A 6,000-nucleotide genomic window follows, 5' to 3' on the forward strand; every position below is an offset into this window, starting at 1 on the left:
ATGATACAGGTGAGTTGTTGGATGATACAGGTGAGTTGTTGGATGATAGTGCATACAGGTGAGTTGTTGGATGATACAGGTGAGTTGTTGGATGATAGTGCATACAGGTGAGTTGTTGGATGATACAGGTGAGTTGTTGGATGATACAGGTGAGTTGTTGGATGATACAGGTGAGTTTTTGGATGATACAGGTGAGTTGTTGGACGATAGTGCATACAGGTGAGTTGTTGGATGATACAGGTGAGTTGTTGGATGATAGTGCATACAGGTGAGTTGTTGGATGATACAGGTGAGTTGTTGGATGATAGTGCATGCAGGTGAGTTGTTGGATGATACAGGTGAGTTGTTGGATGATAGTGCATACAGGTGGGTTGTTGGATGATACAGGTGAGTTGTTGGATGATACAGGTGAGTTGTTGGAAGATACAGGTGAGTTGTTGGATGATACAGGTGAGTTGTTGGATGATAGTGCATACAGGTGAGTTGTTGGATGATAGTGCATGGAGGTGAGTTGTTGGATGATACAGGTGAGTTGTTGGATGATAGCGCATACAGGTGAGTTGTTGGATGATACAGGTGAGTTGTTGGATGATAGCGCATACAGGTGAGTTGTTGCACGATAGTGCATACAGGTGAGTTGTTGGATGATACAGGTGAGTTGTTGGATGATAGTGCATACAGGTGAGTTGTTGGATGATACAGGTGAGTTGTTGGATGATACAGGTGAGTTGTTGGATGATACAGGTGAGTTGTTGGATGATAGTGCATACAGGTGAGTTGTTGGATGATACAGGTGAGTTGTTGGATGATAGTGCATACAGGTGAGTTGTTGGATGATACAGGTGAGTTGTTGGATGATACAGGTGAGTTGTTGGATGATACAGGTGAGTTGTTGGATGATAGCGCATACAGGTGAGTTGTTGCACGATAGTGCATACAGGTGAGTTGTTGGATGATACAGGTGAGTTGTTGGATGATAGTGCATACAGGTGAGTTGTTGGATGATACAGGTGAGTTGTTGGATGATACAGGTGAGTTGTTGGATGATACAAGTGAGTTGTTGGATGATAGTGCATACAGGTGAGTTGTTGGATGATAGTGCATACAGGTGATTTAACCTCCAGATGTTTCCTATAGATGCATTGTTAGATAACATACATACATTTTGAGTTTCTACAGTTGAGTGATGAGTAATGTCAGTATACATTAATGTTATGTCTGGATCTTTCGCATACTAATGTAAAAAAAAATAATTGATGAATGGCCCAAATGGTTCTTGTATGTAAAGATACTTTCCTGTAAATGTCCACTTTGATCTTCTTATATCACAGCATGTGACAGTTTAAATCGGATGGTTGTCCATGTTTTTTTTTTTTATAAATGGCCAACAATGGGCAAAGGTGTCCTCTAAAAAAATAGGGGTGTTATCTTTTGTTTGGTTCAATGTGTTAAGAAAAATGTTAGGGTTATGTTTGGGACAGGGTTAGCTTTGATGTAGCAAAAAATATTGATCCTGAGAGTACTGGTAACCCCCCTCTCCCCTCCCCCCTACATTTTGTTTAGCTAGGAGTCCCCAGTATCTAGCGGTGATGAGCACATCCATCTCTTCCCACTGATGAGCTATCTAGAGTTGACAACATGCCTTGTAATTAGCATAAAATAATTAACTAATTAGTTGACCTTGTTTTATCATTCAACCCCTCATAAAACTCCACCCATCTGGTCGCTGTGACGTCATTGATTGATCAACCACCCTCACGCGCTCTCGTGTTTTAGCATTTTAAGTACTCATGAATATGTTAATTAGGTGTGTGGGTGGTGTGTGTGTGTGGAGGTGTATGTGCAGTATGTATTGGAACGTTAGACATGTTAAGCATAACAAAAAACACCTATGTATTTTTTGGACCAACAGTTGGACCTGAGCTACAAGATGGCCCTATCATCTTGTCTAATGTCATTTGCTCATTGCTGTGTAGTTTTAAAAAAAATGTATTGACGTCACATCTAAAAATAGACTTTTGTTTTTTATCCGTGTACTCTATTTAGATTAGAGACTAAAACAAAGAGGATATTGGTAAAGTTTTTTTGTTGTGTCCTTGCGTTGTTGTGGGTGAGTGTGGCGACAAAAGTGGGTACACCAACACTCACCCGCCTCTAACCCCTCCCCCTCCATTACTTCCCATCCTTATTTTATGCTTCCCACCCTCATCCCACCGTTCTTCCCTTCCCAATATTACTCCCTAACTCACACCTGCCTCTCCTCACCCCTACTCTCACCTTACCTAATCTCCACCCCTGGCCCGTCCTCCCCGCTAATTTTCTCTCCCCTTCAACCCCTGACCCACCCCACCCAGCCACCCTAAACCAACCTTTGTAGGACCTATTAGGGGTCATCCATTTATGACGTCCACATTTTTTTTGGATTTTGGAACATCCCCCCCCCCCCCCCCCCCCCCGTCCACAAAAATCCTCTTTTTTTCCTTATAAAAGTCCATATGCATCCACAAAAGATAGTTTTTTTCTGACCCCCCCCCAACCCCATGTTAAATCCGATCTCATTTCACCAAGTCATTAAGTCACATGGTGTGAAGCCGCGTGAGTTGGGGGAGGGGGGGGGGTCGGGCTGATTATCCACCCTCTGTTCTCCAGCTCGTGGCTTATCTTCCCCCATGACGGACGGGCCCATTAATTAGCGATAACAATGTGGGAGGTTGGTGTTTATTGCGGGGCGCACCAACACCCGTAGTATCCTAACATTACATGGGATAAACATTACGGGAATCCCTGGACATAGGAGCATCTACTGCCTAGCCCATAACTCAACAGCTTTCCAAATGCCATTTCAGAAAATATTTTTCATGAACAATATTTAGTGTCGACGAACTTTAATTAACTTGATTTGTAGAAACTATATTGATTGACACCTAATATTTATAGATTCCCCCCTCCTATTTTTTTTTCTATTTAAAACAACGCTGCATTATTTATTAGACACGTGTAGTTCCGGGCGGTCAGGTTGTCCGAGTGTCAGGTTGTCCGAGTGTCAGGTTGTCGGAGTGTCAGGTTGTCCGAGTGTCAGGTTGTCGGAGGGTCGGGTTGTCCGAGTGTCAGGTTGTCGGAGTGTCAGGTTGTCCGAGTGTCAGGTTGTCGGAGGGTCGGGTTGTCCGAGTGTCAGGTTGTCGGAGGGTCGGGTTGTCGGAGGGTCGGGTTGTCGGAGGGTCGGGTTGTCGGAGGGTCAGGTTGTCGGAGGGTCGGGTTGTCGGAGTGTCAGGTTGTCGGAGGGTCGGGTTGTGGAGGGTCGGGTTGTCGGAGGGTCGGGTTGTCCGAGTGTCAGGTTGTCGGAGTGTCGGGTTGTCGGAGTGTCAGGTTGTCGGAGGGTCGGGTTGTGGAGGGTCGGGTTGTCGGAGGGTCGGGTTGTCGGAGTGTCAGGTTGTCGGAAAAGTCTGGTTGTTGCAGGGTCAGGTTGTCGGAGGGTCGGGTTGTCGGAGGGTCGGGTTGTCGGAGGGTCAGGTTGTCGGAGTGTCAGGTTGTGGAGGGTCGGGTTGTGGAGGGTCGGGTTGTCGGAGGGTCGGGTTGTCGGAGGGTCAGGTTGTCGGAGTGTCAGGTTGTGGAGGGTCGGGTTGTGGAGGGTCGGGTTGTCGGAGGGTCAGGTTGTCGGAGGGTCGGGTTGTCGGAGTGTCAGGTTGTTTGGAGGGTCGGGTTGTCGGAGTGTCAGGTTGTCGGAGTGTCAGGTTGTCGGAGTGTCAGGTTGTGGAGGGTCGGGTTGTGGAGGGTCGGGTTGTGGAGGGTCAGGTTGTCGGAAAAGTCTGGTTGTTGCAGGGTCAGGTTGTCGGAAAAGTCTGGTTGTTGCAGGGTCAGGTTGTCGGAAAAGTCTGGTTGTTGCAGGGTCAGGTTGTCGGAAAAGTCTGGTTGTTGCAGGGTCAGGTTGTCGGAAAAGTCTGGTTGTTGCAGGGTCAGGTTGTCGGAGTGTCAGGTTGTTTGGAGGGTCGGGTTGTCGGAGGGTCAGGTTGTCGGAGTGTCAGGTTGTTTGGAGGGTCGGGTTGTCGGAGTGTCAGGTTGTCGGAGTGTCAGGTTGTCGGAGTGTCAGGTTGTGGAGGGTCAGGTTGTGGAGGGTCGGGTTGTGGAGGGTCGGGTTGTCGGAGGGTCGGGTTGTCGGAGGGTCGGGTTGTCGGAGAGTCGGGTTGTTTGGAGGGTCGGGTTGTTTGGAGGGTCGGGTTGTTGAGGGTCGGGTTGTTGAGGGTCGGGTTGTGGAGGGTCGGGTTGTCGGAGGGTCGGAGTGTCAGGTTGTCGGGTTGTTTGGAGGGTCGGGTTGTCGGAGTGTCAGGTTGTCGGAGTGTCAGGTTGTGGAGGGTCAGGTTGTCGGAGGGTCGGGTTGTCGGAGGGTCGGGTTGTCGGAGGGTCGGGTTGTCGGAGGGTCAGGTTGTCCGAGTGTCAGGTTGTCGGAGGGTCGGGTTGTCGGAGGGTCGGGTTGTCGGAGGGTCGGGTTGTCGGAGGGTCAGGTTGTCGGAGGGTCGGGTTGTCGGAGTGTCAGGTTGTCGGAGGGTCGGGTTGTGGAGGGTCGGGTTGTCGGAGGGTCGGGTTGTCCGAGTGTCAGGTTGTCGGAGTGTCGGGTTGTCGGAGTGTCAGGTTGTCGGAGGGTCGGGTTGTGGAGGGTCGGGTTGTCGGAGGGTCGGGTTGTCGGAGTGTCAGGTTGTCGGAAAAGTCTGGTTGTTGCAGGGTCAGGTTGTCGGAGGGTCGGGTTGTCGGAGGGTCAGGTTGTCGGAGGGTCAGGTTGTCGGAGGGTCAGGTTGTCGGAGTGTCAGGTTGTCGGAGTGTCAGGTTGTCGGAGTGTCAGGTTGTGGAGGGTCGGGTTGTGGAGTGTCAGGTTGTGGAGGGTCGGGTTGTCGGAGTGTCAGGTTGTGGAGGGTCGGGTTGTCGGAGTGTCAGGTTGTCGGAGTGTCAGGTTGTCGGAGTGTCAGGTGTGTGGAGGGTCGGGTTGTCGGAGTGTCAGGTTGTGGAGGGTCAGGTTGTGGAGGGTCAGGTTGTCGGAGGGTCAGGTTGTCGGAGTGTCAGGTTGTCGGAGTGCCAGGTTGTCGGAGTGTCAGGTGTGTGGAGGGTCGGGTTGTCGGAGTGTCAGGTTGTGGAGGGTCAGGTTGTGGAGGGTCAGGTTGTCGGAGGGTCAGGTTGTCGGAGGGTCAGGTTGTCGGAGGGTCGGAGGGTCAGGTTGTCGGAGGGTCAGGTTGTCGGAGGGTCAGGTTGTGGAGGGTCGGGTTGTGGAGGGTCAGGTTGTGGAGGGTCGGGTTGTCGGAGGGTCAGGTTGTCGGAGGGTCAGGTTGTGGAGGGTCGGGTTGTGGAGGGTCAGGTTGTGGAGGGTCGGGTTGTCGGAGGGTCAGGTTGTCGGAGGGTCAGGTTGTCGGAGGGTCGGAGGGTCAGGTTGTCGGAGGGTCAGGTTGTCGGAGGGTCAGGTTGTCGGAGGGTCAGGTTGTGGAGGGTCGGAGGGTCAGGTTGTCGGAGTGTCAGGTTGTGGAGGGTCGGGTTGTCGGAGGGTCAGGTTGTGGAGGGTCAGGTTGTGGAGGGTCAGGTTGTCGGAGTGTCAGGTTGTCGGAGTGTCAGGTTGTCGGAGGGTCAGGTTGTCGGAGTGTCAGGTTGTCGGAGGGTCGGAGGGTCAGGTTGTCTGCATGTCATAGGCCGAGCATAACTCCGTAGTTCAAGATCGAGAGATCGATCATACAATACTTATCGATCACACAAAACTTGCAATTATCTCAGTGGGATTCTTAGCTGTCTGAGTTAGGTCACGTGATTAGGGTGAAGGGTGGGGGTGGGGTTTCTGACTTGACTGATGATAAAAGGAAACGTTTGAGTGTTTCTTTTAGATAGTTTACCCCAGGGCGCAGCGGACGCTGGGTAAAGTAACTATTTTCCATATTTATTCTTTCTATTTCGGGGGGGGGGGGGGGGGGGCAGACGACGACATTCTGTGGGTAACTTTTTTTTTGGTGACGTTGAGGTTTGTCATCG

This window comes from Physella acuta, unplaced genomic scaffold (genome assembly GCF_028476545.2).
Source record: "Physella acuta isolate Inbredline_101_S28 unplaced genomic scaffold, ASM2847654v3 ptg000181l, whole genome shotgun sequence".
Lineage (NCBI taxonomy): Eukaryota > Metazoa > Mollusca > Gastropoda > Physidae > Physella > Physella acuta.